This window comes from Bacillus rossius, chromosome 2, assembly GCF_032445375.1.
Source record: "Bacillus rossius redtenbacheri isolate Brsri chromosome 2, Brsri_v3, whole genome shotgun sequence".
In the NCBI taxonomy this organism is placed as follows: Eukaryota; Metazoa; Arthropoda; class Insecta; order Phasmatodea; family Bacillidae; genus Bacillus; species Bacillus rossius.
Window position 1 is genome coordinate 2,886,552 of NC_086331.1, and position 17,951 is coordinate 2,904,502.

Sequence of the window (17,951 nt, forward strand, 5' to 3'; positions counted from 1 at the left end):
GTGATGGAACACCGCTGGATGCTCCTTCCTTCATCAATGACACTGGAACTGTTGACAACCATTGTAACACTGCTGACATGTTAACTTCTGAAGCCGTTGAGGTCTGCTCTGCAGAAGATGTTGCACGAATCGAAATCTCCTGCTGTGCTGAGAGAGCAGGTGTAGCTGTAGACGTCGTTGTCATCGTGCTCTGCACTGATGATGGTAGACATTCGATCCAGGTTGGTGTTGATACTGGTAATGATGCCACCGAGTTCTCAAGAATAGCTAGATACTGGTCTATTATGTTATACAAGTCTAACTATCCGAGCCGTTCATCACCGCAGCCAGAGACAGACTGAAGTTCATATCACGTGGGGTCTCACTTATATAGTCGCATTAGCTTGTTCAACACATGAGTCAAAACAATAACCATGTTCATTATACTCGCAATTAGCATTCTCAGAGAAATTTTTATAATGACGATGTAAGCTGTCGAGACGTGAAATTAGTTTACCGCACTTATTGCACTGAAATTGTATTCGTTTCAGTAAATTATTCGGACAACTGCTTCTTTCATGTCTGCGCGCATTCGTAGGTTTTGTAAAAGATGCGTCACAATATTTGCACTGATGCGCTGTACGCTCTTCATTAATTGAAGTCTGGAATGCAGATGGTGAAACTTCAGCTGATGATGGAACAGCACGTATCGTTGTCTCCTCTGCAGCAGGTATCGGGATCTCCAACGCTGTCGTGGTCTCCTCTGCAGTCGGTATCGGGATCTCCGACTCCATCAACGTTGCTGCCAACGAGGTTCCCGCTGCTGACGGTAGACAGTTTATTCCGGTCGACATAAATAAATCTCACGAAACTTAATAGAGAGAGCACGTCCGTACTGCACCGCGGTCAGAGGTGAACTGTGGGTCCAGTCGTCTGAACCTCGCTTATATACCCGTGGTCTACTGGTATACTACATGAGTCAAAATATTGTCTGTATTTAAAAAATTTTTGTTAGGTATCTAAAAAAAATTGTAGAAATAAAAAACACACGAGTTCAAGTTTTACACATTTATTTATAAAAAGTACACAAATACATATTAGGTTAAGGAATCAAGCATTTTCACAAGCAAAGTCTTTAATGCCGCACGAACAGACTCGTAGACTCCGGTTCCAACTGGTTAGTTGACTCCGGTTCCAACTGGTTCGCCGGTCACGCGATCAGGAACACAGGTTTCCAGCTGGTCATCTTCTGCGACGTCGACAACTCCGACAAGACATGGTCGATGACGTCTGTGACCACGTCTACGCCTGGGCTTTGGCTCAGTGCTAGTTGGGACAGATTCACTGCCTGAACTGCGACGACGAGACGCACACCGTTTGGACGTCTGCGTAGAAGCATCACAGGTCGCAACAGGTTGCAACACGTCCATGTTTGGTGTTGCACATGCAGACGAGGCGACTACCTCAGCGATGCTAGCAGGAAGGATTGTGTGTGGTCTCATGTGATAGACGGCACAGTTTCCAGGTTCGCAACAATCTACCAGCTGCTGAGTCGGTTCATAGGACACAGGAAAGTGGGCAAACCGCCAATGCTGAGCGCCTCCATCACAGGTTTCTGTATATGTACGTAGATACCCGGAATCCCAGTAGCTGTACTCTACACTGCTGAAGCTAGGTCTTGCGCTCACGTACACGTTAGCAGGATGAAACGTAAACATCTTCTTGCAGGCCGAACGTCAACTGAAGGCACGTACGTAGGTACGACATTTATATATGCAGGCTCCTACTAACACTGTGTATGCCATTTCTGCATTAACTGCGAGTTTGTACAGGCACAGACACGTTCAAACTTGTCACGTAGCTGCACGTCGTATATTGCACTAAGCTTGCGCAGGGAAGGACAGCCGTAGTCGGTATGTAGGTCTACAATTACAACTGACGCATCACACAACTTGCTCAGCCATTTCTTCTGTTCCGGTCCGGCAACGTAGATTATTTCGTTTTGAACTAGTAAATCTTCAATAGTGTTTTTCACTTGGTGGTACGGAATTTTTCCTTCGTCCCACTCCAGGCCATGGTAATATTTACATAGCCATTCATTCGACCGTTTACTTTTTTCGTCTAGTAGTTTCCACGGATACGGAGGACGGAAAGTGCGTGTTCGAGTCTTGTCTCCGAAGGTGACTCTAATTTCCTTGAGCACGAATCCATTTTGACTCTGGAAACCTTGCAGGTTGCAGTACATCTTGTCGCTAGCAATGCTCGGTCGTAACTAAATTATCATAGAAAGCGAAACGGTATTTATGTCAGAATTTTCACAAGTTTGTCTCGACAATTGTACGAAGCAAGCCGATCGTGAAGTATCAGAAAAAAAGCATAGGTGTTTGGTGGAATATTTCCGCTAGTCGTTATCTCGATCCTACAGTCGATGATGTTAAAATTTATACGATCATCCTGTTTGGAAACGTCAAACACCATTAATGGTGCCTTGTTCTTGAAACTGTCGGGACTCAGTATCGGTGACTGTATCCGCCCGTAGTAAGCTTGCTGAAACTTGGCATACATTTGATATGCTAGAAGAAATCTTCCACTTTCAAAATCCATGTTCATGTCAACGTACGGATAACTTTCGCTGTTTAAAAATATTTTTACATTGCGTATTTGACAGTTATCGAATACGGAGCGACTTACTCCTGCATTGAGCTGTCTTCCGGTCTGAAGCCCGACGATGATGTATCTTGGTTTTTCCGTAGCGAAGCTGGACTTTACTATCCAATTGATACGCTGACTATGATGCAAGGCAGGATAAATTTCCAGGCTCCAGGATCGGAATGGCACATCGAAGATCTTGCCATTTTCTATTTTCTTCAACATCTTGACTCGCTCAACAGTGCTCACTTGGATGTGGGGCAGCATCCACTCGATAGACTGTAGTGTTAGCGAGACATCTTGAGGGTTTTCTGCAGCGGCGACAATTGCATTAATGTGCGTGTTGGCTAGAAGCAGTACGAGCTCTTGTTTCGAATTAATGATTATATGCTTGTAGTCCTCAGCGAATCCAAGAAGCATGGACAGAGGAACACAAACTTCGAACTTCCCTTCGGCATAAACCGGAAGCTTATATTCATCCTCGAGAGCCCAACCGGCCATCTTTGCAGCAGACAGTTCATTTGGCGTGAGCGAAAGGTAATTTTTCATAGCAGATGCTATGCTTACATCTCTCGTCTGGTCTACCTCGACGCCATTGAGTACATATGTAATGCACTCGATTAGGTGAAGAATACCATTGCAGGATATTGATGTCGTTGTCGGGTGCGTACCATCCGCTTTTGTAAGCGTGCCTCTTATACGTAGAAATGACAGCGAAGGTAAAGTACAAATATCTTGCTGCTGTACAGCAATGCGTACTTCCGATGGTAGTGCGTACGGTCCGAGCAGGAAAGGCTGGTACTCGTGCAATTCCATTTTCGTAATGCTGTCTTCAAAAATGACCGGATCTTCCACGTTGAGAATTTCGTCTCCAATATTTACTCGGCACTTGTCCAATACTGAGAAGATATTTTATGCTGTCAGGTGTTAATGCACCGATGTCTGGTAGAGAACTGTTCTTATTCACGACAATACGATTTCTTTTATAACTGTTCGGTGTTACGAACTTTATGCCCATCGCTTCAAGTGCAGACGTAATGTAATTTCTTCGTCTTGAAAATTCACCAATCGTCCTCGCTGGTCAACGATTCTGACGACGACTTCGTGTGCGCACTTCACGACGACTGGAACGTAAATGATACTTTGCGGTACTTCGACCAGTTTATATCCTGGCGGGACCATTGGCAAAAACTCGTGCAGCATGTTGCTTAGTCTTCCGTTGAGATACATTCCACTTGCCAAATTACAGTTTATTCTTATGACATTCACAGGCAAAATGTTTACTGCGCGCTTAGATTCGTACGTTCTTCCTGTATCATAAACCTTTGATTCGAATCCGAGCATCGTGCCTATGGTGCCAGGTTTCGTAAAGTCGACATTTTCACTACATGTTAGAATACTTTTTTGAGTGTTCGGATTTCCACGCAGTTGAAAGTCTACATCCTGTGGTAACATATCACTGATGTAATTTGCAATGTCGTCAATTTCGTAAGAGCCAACAGGTAACTGTATTTCATGAGCGGTCCCATCGCTTTTCAGGAAGCAGATCTTGCAGTTTTCCTCGTCGATATTAGGTATGGCATTATACGTTTGAAAATCTACGAGTCCGATACACCATTCTCCGTCTAAATCCAGAGGCGGGAAATGAACCGCCCGCAGCTCAGATGCGTGACCTGTCAAGGTAAGTTTTATCGACATGACTGATAAATTATCATCACTGCACAACCTTTAAGTAGCAATTTTTATTTGTCAGCTAATTTTTGTTTGTTAAAAAGCGAAGACACAAGTGTCCGCAGTTTGTTTGATTATGCTTCTGTTCCGTTTCGTAATTGTAAAACAACGTAGTGGACCCGCCCAGGTACAACCTTAGTTCTGGCGGAGGCCGTAAATTTCCAAAACTATCGTAGTACTCGGCCATGTTTCCAGTCTTTACATAGGCCACCCAGTGCGTGCCTCGACCCGCCGACGTGTCTAAATTAATGATGGCACGTTCGTGCGTTTTTGGCTTGCTGGGCAAAGTGTTTCGCATAAACACGCCGCGGAAATTTGGTATTTTCAGTTTGCGTGCGTACTTTATTAAATCTACGTTGGTGAGCGGTCGTTTCGGCAAAGAACGTAGGGTGTTTTCATTCGTTTCTTTCTCATGCCTCGACCTGATTTGTGAGGTTGCAAGTAGAGTCCTGCGCCGTTCTTTTAACCGATGGCAATGGCTTCCATGCTGGCATTGTGTCGCTGTGCTTCTTTTAACTGCTTGCGCTCATTCTTCGAAGTGTTGACTGCCCGCACTATACCGCTCGTTGCATCGATGAGGCCGCCGAGAGCACCCAATGCAGGCAAAAGCAAATGAAGAAAAACTCCTATAATCTTCTTGTCGAGAGTCTGTAATTTTTGCTTGGCTTTTTGCACGCCTGCACCAGTCTTGCGTTTGGTCTTGCGTGAGTTAGTCTTTGACTTGATGGAGCTGGTTCGACGAGCACCCAGTCCTAATTTCGTCTTTGCCTTCATGATTTTGGAAACGCCCCACGCTGCGATTTTCTCTCCTAGTCCCGCGTTCGACGATTTACATATATCTTCGGCTTCCTGTGCCAATATCTCGTCGGCCCGGTGTCTGGATTCCAGATCCTTGCTGAGCGAGTATGCGATATCGTGCTGCTTGCACTTTTCGTCGAGAGAATTAATTCCCACGTCACCGCGAGCTAACCTTTTCGCTAGTTTAGTGCCGGGGCCGCAGAATCTGTAGCCGGGAATGTGTAGCTCGAATGGTAGATTGTTTATCAGCGAGTTCACGAGTCCTCCACCGATGTGTTTTTTGTTCTTACCTCTTCGAGTCATTACGCACAACTGACCAGAAAGTATAAATGTGTTTGATTTTATACAATTACTTTAGTACAATGCAGGTCGTCAAGCAAGACGTGTGTTTGCCCGTACGCATTACGCAAGACGATGTATTTAGTGCGCGTGAATCACCACATGGCTTACTGTTGCCTTCCGCCGTACGTTGCATAATGGCGGGTCCGTCAAACTGTGGCAAGACGTGTGTTTTACTGAGTTTACTGGAGGAGCCAAACGGTCTTCGGTTCGAGAACGTTTACTTGTATTCCAAGTCGTTGCAACAGCCAAAGTACCAGCGCCTAGCTACTGTTCTACGCTCGGTGGATGGTCTGGAGTATTTTCCGTTTAGCGATAATACCGATATTTAACCTCCAAGAGAAGCAAAAGCCAATTCCGTGTTTGTTTTCGACGATGTAATGTGCGAGAAACAAGGCATAATACAAGAGTAATTTTCCATGGGCAGACACGCCAAGGTAGACTGCGTTTACCTGTGTCAGTCGTACAGTCGTATTCCAAAACATCTCATACGAGACAACGCGAATGTCATAGTTTTGTTTCGCATGGACAAACTTAATTTACGCCACGCTTACAACGATCACGTAAACACCGACATGACATTCCAGGAATTAAAAGACATGTGCTCCTTGTGTTGGAAAGAAGAACACGGATTCCTAGTTATAGTCAAAGACTAGCCTCTATATAAGGGCAGGTAGAGACAGGGTTTCAATCAGTTTATTGCCAAACATGAGTCATAGCATTTCGAAATTCGGTCGTAGCAGTCGAGGCTTACGTACTGCTCTCAAGTCTCATGACGGCGATATCCGCAAATACATTTCGCTACTGGCTCAAAAAGTAGAAAGTGTGAAAAAGGAATTACTTGAGTATCTCGTTGCCATCGACCAGCGTGTGGAAGCATCGGATTCTCGCATTCGCGACATGATCGAAGTATCGAATGCACAAAGACGTGACGATCTGAGGACTTTTCAAAGTAGTCTGAAAGCATCACTATCTCACTTGTCAACAAATTCAGATTTGGCCAAACACAAGAAAGAAGTCTCTGCGAACGAATAAAAAAGTATAAAAGGAGGTCATGCAATAAGTTTTCAGCCAGTACAATGTCGGACCTGGCCAGTGACCTTTATCGAGCTATACAGTCTGTTCGTGAAAAATATTTACTTGCTAGACGAACCAGACTTGCACGTGAGATGGAAAATGAGGAGATATTTAAACCAATCACTAGTCGCCTCGACGAACTTAAAAACAAGGAAGAACCAGCCATTATTGTGAAGACAGAAGTTGAAGATGAAATGCCAACTGTAAAGAAGAGAAAGTATGAACCGGATCGAGAAGAAGAGGACTTAACAAGTACAGAGACCATGCACAAGAAAAAAATACCGAAAAAGGGACATCAAGTTAATGCAATGGTCCGACCATACCTGATATCGTTTACGAGCCGGAATAATGACACGACCTACGGAGTGTACAGAAAACATAATAAGTGGTTCCTCGGTGCTAAAGAAATAGACTTTCTACCAGGAAATATCGTGCGCGTAGAAGCGTTCAAAACACGCGGGACTCCGGGTCTGTACGAATTGCTGTTTCGCAGGGAGCCTAAAGGATATTCTCACAAAGACTTATAAGAGTACAAAAAACTGCTAGAGCTAACCAATGTACATTTTCGGGATAACGATCCAGATAGTGGTGTATATAAAGACGTAGATCATGAAAAAATCTACATTCTCGCTAATCTCTTCAGTGAACTAACAATACATGGCGAAGGTTTAAAAAAGCTAGAAAGTGGTCAGATATTTGACTATGTATATTGGGACGACCCTAATGAATTAGTTGATCGCCTTAGAATTCTACATGCTTCGCTTAGTGTAGGAAACAATTCGCACATCAACGAAATAGTCTCCATACTTGAAGAACTGAGGGAAGCCGGCTACATACAATGAGTCGAACCGGAATCGCTCGCGAACTTCATGCTCCTGCTAGACGGAAATACCTTCGTCGCAAAGTCATAGTTCGTGGAATTGACGATTTATTCCAGGCGGACCTTGTTGAGATGATACCGTATTCCCGATTGAATAAAGGTTTCAAGTACATGTTGACAGTCATCGATGTTTATAGCAAGTTCGCTTGGGCGAGACCTGTTAAATCAAAGACTGCAACTGACGTAGCCACGGCCATGAAAAATATTTTTCGTGATGGACGTGTACCGTCGCACCTGCAAACGGACCTCGGGAAAGAATTCTACAATGCAACCTTCAAGGCTTTGATGAAGAAGTATGGCATCAAACACTACTCTACATTTAGTAACGTCAAAGCCTCCGTTGTCGAAAGGTTTAACAGAACTTTGCGTTCCAAGATGTGGCGGCAGTTCACGGCTAACGGAAATTACAAGTGGCTTGACATCTTGCCGAAACTAATAAGCGAGTATAATTCCACGGTGCATTCTACCACGAAAATGAAGCCAAAGGACGTAAAGGACAATCGCCTGCTTCAAACAGTGTTTTCCAACACGAAGATGAAAGATCCACGAAAGCGTAAAGCTAACGTCGGCGACATTGTGCGAATCTCCAAGCAGAAAGGTATCTTCGAGAAAGGTTTCACTGCGAACTGGAGTCCCGAACTTTTCCGTGTGACACATGTTCGTGAATCAGAGCCTAGGACCTACTACCTCGAAGATTTGGACCACAAACCTATCCATGGCGGCTTCTATGCCGAAGAGATTCAGCCTACGTTGTATCCCGATACGTACTTGGTGGAGAAGATTATAAAACGAAGAAAAGGACGGTCCTACGTCAAGTGGTGGGGCTTTCCACCTCGCTTTAATTCGTGGGTGGCTGATGCAGACGTCGAGAAATCCACAAAACTTTAGTACTTTGACTGTGTGTATTTTTTGTATTTGTAGTAGTGTAGTATGTATGTAATATTTTTTTTTTTAAAAGAACTTGCGGTGTTTTTATTTTCTTAAACCTGTCACTTTAGTGGTACTTTTTTAAAATATTAAAATTGTTTTGTATCGGGCAGGGATCGAATCAAGGACCTTAGTCGATCTATTCAATCAGTATATAGATTACAAATTTATTTAATGAATTTTGAACTTTTTCCCGAAACTCTAGCATTAAAATTACGGATTTTCAAGATGGCGTCCAAATTTCAAGATGGCGGGCACCTTAGTTATAAATTATTACTGCACTCTAGCGGGTAAGAATTAAACTAACATGGCGTCAGCGCACTCTAGCCGGCGATACAATGATGATGGCTTCTAGCATCGAAGACAAGATGGCGGACATGTCGTCATACTAGGTGACGATATATGGATAACACATCGCCGGAATGTTCGAGAACACAATGACATCATCCAAAATGGCGGATCCAAGATGGTCGCCGTGATCTACTTGTCCCGTTACATTATGTCCCGTTATGTTGTGTACCGTTACGCTGTGTCCCGTTACGCTCGTCCAAGATGGCCGCCGTGACGTCAGAGATGGACGTGACGTCAGAGATGCGGCTCGGCTCTCGGCTCCACCCCCTGGACCCTGATTTCGGAGGAACTATTATATACTACTATTAATAACTTGGATATTAAAATTATAAACAGCTGACTCGGACTTCTGAGATTTTTGAACTCACATTTGCACGAGATGTTCACGTTAAAAAATTGCAGCTGTGTGTCCCGATACAGCCTAACCCATCTTTCCTTTTATTGAAGTGAAAACTTCTTCAGCCGCGTTGAGCGACTTTCGGTAGGGGGCAAAACTTCTGGGTTCGCGTCACTGACATGCTAGTGACGTGTTGCGCCAGACTGGCGACGCGCAGCGGCCTGTGTACATGTATACGCATATATACACTAGTACATTGTATATACTCGACTGTATCATGTGCGAGTCGGACTCATTTTTGGATGGGTAAAATCTTGTCAGTTCGCATCACCGACATGCTGTAATAGGAGTCAGTGAAGGTAATTTGACCACGTGAATACATGACCTAGGTCTGACATCAATGGTAAGTCATAGCTAGGTAATGAATTTTTACGTAATTTTGACATACCACTGACATCTGTTGTGGCTAAAAATTGATGTAAGGATAAATGTTATCATGCTGACATCGTACTGATATAATATATCAAAATCATTTTCCTACGTACATTTGACTTATAAATGATGTCATATTGCACATTTAAAAACAAAGTTTTAAGTTTTCACTTCTGTTGACAGTCCTCATGACTGGTGACATTTTTTGACGCGACGTCTAATAATTCGATGAACGCCGGCTGCACGCACGAAAAAGTGTCCCGTAACGCACATTGTCCCGTTGCGCTGTGTCCCGTTACGCTCATTGTACACTTGCGCCGCATCTATCTCTCTTCCACTCGATTGGGACAACCATCGATTTGACTTTTCCGAGGCACATTAAACTTGAAACACTTCCATTCGTTTACTACTTTTCCTATCATCGTCCTATCCTTAACAGAATAACACAGATTGGAAGAAGTTAAATAGCAAACATGTATAAAAGTTATAGTTAAAATAATCTGTTCGTTAAAGTAATAAACATATTTGAATTAATGAGTGCAAATAAAAGTAAATTTATCAATTAAATTGTACATTTCATTTCACTCCTTCTTTGTATCCATACAAAATAGTGATAAGTGAATAAAAATGATTCAATTTTTTCATAAAAGTATACAATCATTTCATCAATGTTTTGTTATGACGTTGTCACGTTAAACTATCGTCCGCAAACTGACTTCACAGACAACCATTTTTTTTTGCAAACGGCAGAAACAGGCGAATGTACCTGTGCGTCGAGATACTGCGAAGTAGGGCCATGTTATTTTCGCGAAAAGATTTTCCGACCAGCTGTGTGCTAAAACTCTACAGCATTTTCTGTGTCTCGTGGTTGGCTGGGTTTATTCCAGGTGCATGTCTACTGTCGGCGCACCAATCACAACCACCCAGTGCGGAAGCAAACTCGTCCTGAATGGCCCGGCCAGACAGGGCGATGGCTTCTCTCGCAGACGGCCGCCAATCACAAGGGAACAATGACATACCTTGTTGCAGTATAACGAGCGAGCAGATTATTTCGCGAAAAACGCATGCCCCTACTGCGAAGCCTTGTCGCGTGCTGGCATTGTGGTGTTGGCTGATCTCGCGCTGCTGACTCGACCATCCCCCCCCCCCCCCCCCCCCGCTCATGCAGGCGTCTGTATCAGCAGCTCGATATGATTGATCGACCCTGAGGCGGATCGACGCAGCCCGTCGCCTGGGAAGCATAGGCACGTCGGGTGAGAGATGGCAGATTTGGAGAGGGCGTAAAAAAAAAAAAAAAACTTCCCGGTCCCCATTTGGATCTCGCGTCGTCTTTTACGACCAACAAACAAGGCGGCAACCGTGTTCCCGCTTCGCGCACTGTCATTTATTACTGCAATCGTGCAGAGAAATTCTTTGACAACCTGCAAAGTTGTCAGAACATTATCTCGTGAATAAAAAAAAAACACGATTTATACAAAACATTCCTCTAAATTATACAAAACTAATGGTTTATATAAACCAGCAAATATTTTGATCACCCAAATTAGGCTAACATTAATTCACTACAGTTATCGTTATTTGAATACCACATAATTAGAGACCCGTGAATTTCGCGGATTCAATACCTCCAGGATAGACTCCAATATCCTCTACACACTCGGGCAAATGCCAACTGTTCATTGGGTGTTGACTTGTGAGTCGTCTCGACTGGGTGGCCTGTGATTCGACATTTATATGAGTGAGGGTCTCTAATTGGCCCTCAGTCCTCCAGATTAACAGAGAACCAATGAAAGAAGCAGCACTAAGGTATAATTATTTGAATTTTTGCATAACACGAAATGAATCCGCGAAATTCACAGGTCTCTACACATAATATAGGGGCACGCAGATTTCGCGAAAAGATTTCGAGACTAGATGAAAGTTAAAACACCAGAGAATCGTCTGTGTTTCGTGATTGGGTGAGTTTATCCCAGGTACATATTGATTGTAAAAACACCAATCACAGTGATTCAGCGCGGAAGTAAACGCGTCCTGAGTGGCTCGGTCAAATAAGGCAACGACTTCTCTTGCAGACGGCAGCCAATCACAAGGAAGAAACCACAGGTGCGGGTGTACCTTGTTGCAGTCTAATAAGTGTTCAGATCTTTTCACGAAAAATGCCTGCCCCTACACATAAATCTATTAAACCAATAAAATATATAGCTTGTCTGACTGTATATCACCTATCACGCTGTGAAATTTCGCATGTGGATTCTCAATTTGAACTTCGAAGCAATTTTTTTATTTAGAATTTTTTTTTCAGTTATTTTCAACAAATTTTTCCCAAAGATCTTCATGGCAACAGCTAAAGCGTTGTTGATACTTACTTCGTCTTCTGGTATCGGTTTTTGCACCGTTGACGCTTCATTCGCTTTCGGATTATAATAGAGGTCTTTCAGTTCTATCTTTGTTATCTTATCGAGTTGGCATTGGTAAAATGATTGCGAATTTAAAGACCGTTAGTGAACTTTTGTATCAAAGATGGCGTATTTGGTTTTTATTTTCTGTCGTTCATCTTAGTTTAAAATATTTTTTTCATAAGTTCATTTTGAAAATACGATTTAGTTATTTTTTTCCCGTTCGAGGCGGAAAGTGGCGCTCTCACGCGGAAGACATGTGCACTAGCAGTGAGAGAGGGGTCTGCTCGTGGACTTGCGTAGCGAAGCTCGGGGCACCAATGAGATCACAACATTACACTGATGGTACTGCATTTAGAAGCAAAAATGTGAGCTAGACTTTAGTAATCGCCAGTGATGTGTGAATATTTAGCCTTGATAACGAGCAAATTCATGTCTTTTTAATATTACAAATACACTTAGCTATAATAGGAAACTCGGACACCAAAACTAACGCAGAATTTTTTTTTAATAATGCCGAGTGTGATAAATATACGCGAACTGAGTTTTCAACTGCATTTCTGGACGCGAACCACACGTAGTTTCCGCGCCCGCCACTAGAATCCGCTGCCGAAGCATCTACGTCGACTATCGAATATTCGATTTGCAGAACGAAAATTTAAACTATGTGATGAAACGGCTCCGATGAAAATGTAAAAGACTTGAAAAATAAACCCGGATTTGGACCTGGTTTTCGACAAGGAATTTATTAAAGTACTGCTCATATTGCTAAGAGTCATTAAAATGTAAACACTATAACGTATTCCTTTGTATTTGTGAACTTTGGTTTACGTCATACGACATAGATGGTAGCACCATGGTTGTTACAAATTTCCGTTCGGTTCCGTTGCACGCTTCCGTCGCATTCTCGAAATTACTCCCACCAACAGCCGTGTACCGAGAACTAAGATGTTACACTGAAACACTTTATGTGTTAATGAATTTCCTTGTAAAACGTACAGATTTTTTTAACAATGCTTGGCTACGTTATGAAAAAAAACATTAAACATATGACGATTATAGAAATCAGAATCCTCTACCCACTACACTTAAAATATGTTCATGTAGGAACAAAAAGAGGCTAGGTAGGAAAAGAAATCACCTGAAAAACGAACACTATGATAGATTCTACGTTTCCTAAAGTTCCAGGAAAAATGACCACCTATCAGGTATTGTTCATTCGAAAGAACTCTAAACTAAACCGCTCGTGCTTTAGAAACTTCGTTTGTTGTAGAGATTTTTAATTGGTAATTTCAACACCATGTATAAAACATTTCTTTATACCACACTGTGAAACCACATTCTTTGCGAAAACAAATGGTTTGATGCGATATACAATCCAGTGCAACACAACATTTTCAGTCAAGCTTGCGTTGTCACTGAAGTAGTGAAGCAAAAATTTTGATGACGAAGTTAACCGTTTCTGCTATAAACTAAGGTTCATCGAAAAGTCAGATTTTAGTAGCATAAAAAATGTTAAATGTTTAAAAAAAACGTGCGAAAGAAACCCGTATATTGAAGTAATCATATCAATATTCTACATAACAATTCATTTATTAATAGAATAGTATTTTTTTAATTATTATTTTGTTTTTGTTTTGGATGTACTTCATTGGGCGTAAAAAAATCGTTTAAAAGTGCAGGGGAACAATATGTTGTACAGTGTTACCTAGTTGAAAGCTCGCTATGGCGAGATCTCACAGCAGTTCCGTCGCGAGGCAAAATGCTACATGGGTAAAGTGGTCATTGAGTACCGTGGAGAGGGAGGCCGTGGTTGTAATGTCGGTACGGTTGTTACAACTGTCGTGCAGCCCGAAGGGGTTGTAAAGACCCCCCCCCCCCCCCCAAACTTATCGAGAGCGACCCTGAGCTTGGCGCCGCCTAACCCCCTCCCACCCTTTTTTTTTCCTCTTTTACTTCTTCCGCGGGACGACGCGAAATAAAACAAATTGCACGGCCATCGCGAGTGGAGAAAGTTTCGGTAATTGGGTCTGTGAATTTCGAAAAAGCCAATAAACGATGCCCGGTCCACAATAAGAAATAAGAAGGCGCGGCCCTCCAGGAAGGGTCGAGGAAAAACAAGCGAGAGTCGTTAAAGCAATGAGCCGACTGATGACCCCCAGGGTTGAGTCTTGTTTACTGCATGGTCCGGCATCGCAACCCCCCCCCCCCCCCCCCACCATCCGCCCTGCACACTTCTTCCGCCCTCCGACAAACCCATCGATCGGTCAATAAGAGGGAGGAAAAACTCCAGAAAGCTGACGCACGCAATTGTTCACAATCGGTCTGCTTTACAGGCGGGATTCGTGGGGGAGTTGGGGGGGGGGGGGGGAACTGAGGGAGGAAGGAGGGGGAACAGGACAAACAGCAAATATTGCAGGATGCTCGTGGTGGTCACAACAGAAAATGGTAATTCGAAGAAACTTCCTGGGAGCCTGCTGCAGAGTTCGTCATCCCCAACTCTGGACGGGCGCTCGCTCTGTGGGTGACATGTCACCACTGCGGGTTTCCTCACCTGTGAACCATCTTTGTGACAACATTACAAAACTGCAAATGACTAGAGACCCGGAAAATTCGCGGGTTCATTTCGTGTTATGCTAAAATTCAAATAATTATACCTTAGTGCTGCTTCTGTCATTGGTTCTCTGTTAATCTGGAGGACTGAGGGCCAATTAGAGACCCTCACTCATAGAAGTGTCGAATCACAGGCCACCCAGTCGAGACGACTCACAAGTCAGCAGCCAATGAACAGTTGGCATTTGCCCGAGTGTGTAGAGGATGTTGGAGTCTATCCTGGAGGTCATTGAACCCGCGAATTTTCCGGGTCTCTACAAACGACTGAATTCGCGATGGAAATAAAGACATACTACACGGCGAGCAACTAGGGACGCGGAAAGTTCGTGTATTCAGTTGGTCGCAAGCTAGGATGCGAGTGAAATGTGTTCGTGATTGGACCGCAGTAATCCGCACCCGTGAGCCAACGATAACCAGCTAGGAGAGAAGAAAGCGAAACAGGCAGTGCCAACTAACGAGAACAAAATGCTTCTCGCTAAGAAATCTCCAAAGTAAAATTAAACTTTGGCAAAGCAATCATAAGGCTTTGAATTTTAGCCTGGCTCCCAAAGAATTCTCAAAGTATCTCTTGTCGTTGGATCACGGGTAGTTTGACACGCAACGAAAGACAACAATAAAAGGGGTTGTTGTATGTAAAGTCGGTTTACGGACGATAATTTTACGTGATAACGTAATAAGAAAACATTGATGAAAAATTGCATACTTTTTAATTTTCAAATATTATTTACAGTTTTTGCAAATTTAATTTAAATAATTTGTTTAAATATAATCACGAACAATTAGTTTTATAAATAAACTGAAATCAAATCAATGTCAATAAATTGTTAATTTGAAATGACGAAATTGGACAAATAAATATATTTTTTTTTAATTGCTGCTTTTAAAAAGCCCGCCTTAACCTGTTTGATATTATAGAAGATTTTCTCGCACGGTGGTTGGCCGGTTCTTGCACGCTCGGCTCAGGTGGAACGTGACAATGAGTCATGATTTTTCGTGCGTGCAGCTGGCGTTCATCGATTTATAAGACGTTATGACGTCAAAAATGACAAAACCATGGAAACAGCTGACCAAAACCACGCGCGACCCCGAGAGTGGCTGCAGTCCATGGACACGTGACATTGACTTGATTATGCTCGCGTGAGTTTTGCAGTCCTCCGATGATAGATGGAGGCTGAGGACTCATGTGGCGACATAGTATACTTGAAGTGCATGTACATCCACTTCACTCTCTGAGTTCACTCTTAGTCCTATTTTTTTGAAGTAATAATAATTTATTTCTCTGTTTTATGTTTTATTAACAATATTCACTTAATTAACCAGGAAATTTAGCACTCACGAAAGCAAGCTTGTATGTGAGTGCATCTAGTCACTTCAAATTACATGCGGTATTTTGACAAATGTAAACATTTATAAATTTGTAATAACTGAGAAATATATAAAATATAACCTAAGAAACAAAGATAAAAGATAAACACAGCAAATTATTAATATTCATTATAATGTATAACGTAAAAAAAGTATAAAGTATAACATTGTTTCATGAATAAATACAAATATAATTCAATAAAATTAGTATTTAAAGTAAAGTATAAGTACGAAAGTAAGTTACAACAATTTATAAAACTTACTTAAATAATAAAGCAATCTCTACATCAGTTAAATTATCCAGCCAAATATTAACATAATTAAAAAAATTAGTTTTTTTTATAGTTTTACAGCTTTACACGCCATAGAAGAAAATGAATCGGTACATTCATTATAATATTTTGTTTTATGACCACGGTCCTCTCAAGCTATTTATTAAGGCTCATCTATACGCTGAGTTGGAGATACGCAAAAACTGGTACCGCAAAACACGGAATCTGTTATCAAATACAGTTTAGAATATTCTGTATACGGACAATTCTGTTTCAGTGCTGTTCTTCAACTGCATATTTTCATGAGAGAAATAAAAAGAAAAAAAAACTTTTACCATATCACGTGAAAGACAGCTAAAACGATTAACAGACTTTGTACTTCGTATGGGCCAAAGAGCACACTGAAGTGACTTTATTTTGTATACAACAGAAGTGTTTGGCCTGGATGTAACTGTAATTACAAAAAAAGTATATATTATATAGGTAGAGCCACGATTATTTCACATCCTGAGGGATAAATATTTATCGCCAAAATCTTTCGGTTGAAATCATTCTACAAAACTATGTGAATTCTTAATATTATATTGTGAAGTTAAGCCGATCTAGAAATACTTCAAGTCTTCTTTGCAGTCGAATGACATTTTTTAAATCGATTTTCTTGAAGTGATTTTTAGTAAAGCAATTTTTCCCGCTCATTAGACTGCATTGGCATCCCTGAAACATTAGATATTTTTTTTCTTGTAATTGGCTGTTGTATGCAAGAAAAGCCATTTTCTTATTTGACAAGGCCATTCAAGACGCGTTTGCTCCTGCAAATAATAGCTGTGATTCATGTGTTGATAGTTCATATGTATCTTAATCACGAAAACCAAACAATGCTACAAAGTTTTTAAATCATAGTCCTGGCAGAGGGTATTTCAAGGATGTGGAAAGAAGCGTAAAACTCGCGATTAAGTAAATAATTAGCTTCAACTGTGAACATTTTTAACACAGTTATGTGTGGTTTAATCTTTTAATCTTCAGTAAATCTTTCCCAAAATAATTATTTTTAATTGGATGCTTAAATTATTATATTTATAGATCTGAACAAAACGCACATACATTATGGACTTAGGAGTCCTCGGTTTGAACCCGGTGAGGTAATTCTATTAAAAATAGCGGCAGGTCCTTCTCCCATGGTTGCTATTGAACGACTGACGCGCACCACTAATGCCAAAGATAATATAAATTATGACGTCATGTCAACCATTTCGGATCCGCCATTTAGTATTCGTCTGCTAGAGTTCGCTGCCAACATATTGTTTTTTTTTTACTCGCTAAGGTGCAGTAGTGTCAATCACCAGAGCATCAGATATTGTGGCGTCCACCATCTTGTCGGCCATCTTGGCCGCCATACTGAAAAATTTGTTATTAATAATCTAAATATTTGGAAAAAATTAAAAAAATAATAAAAAACTTATCTTTTAATAAATTGAATATTTCGATCAATTACATCCTTGATTTGATCCTCAGTCGAAGCAAAAATGAATTAAAGCTCTAAAATCACTATAAAACTTAATAATCCTCGCTGCAAACAAGGACTCTAAACAAGACAACTGCCATCTGAAAAAATATGCTACCCAATATCATTAACCTACCGTGGAGCCATATTCGGTGCACCTTATGACTACTGGATTTTCAAATACATGCATATAGTACCAGCATTTCCAAACCATGGGACATTCTTCGTCGATACTTGGTAAGCCTTTCAACCAAGTCATGTCCAATGCCAGGCATATAGGGCAATCTTCTCCAAGCCAAGAGAA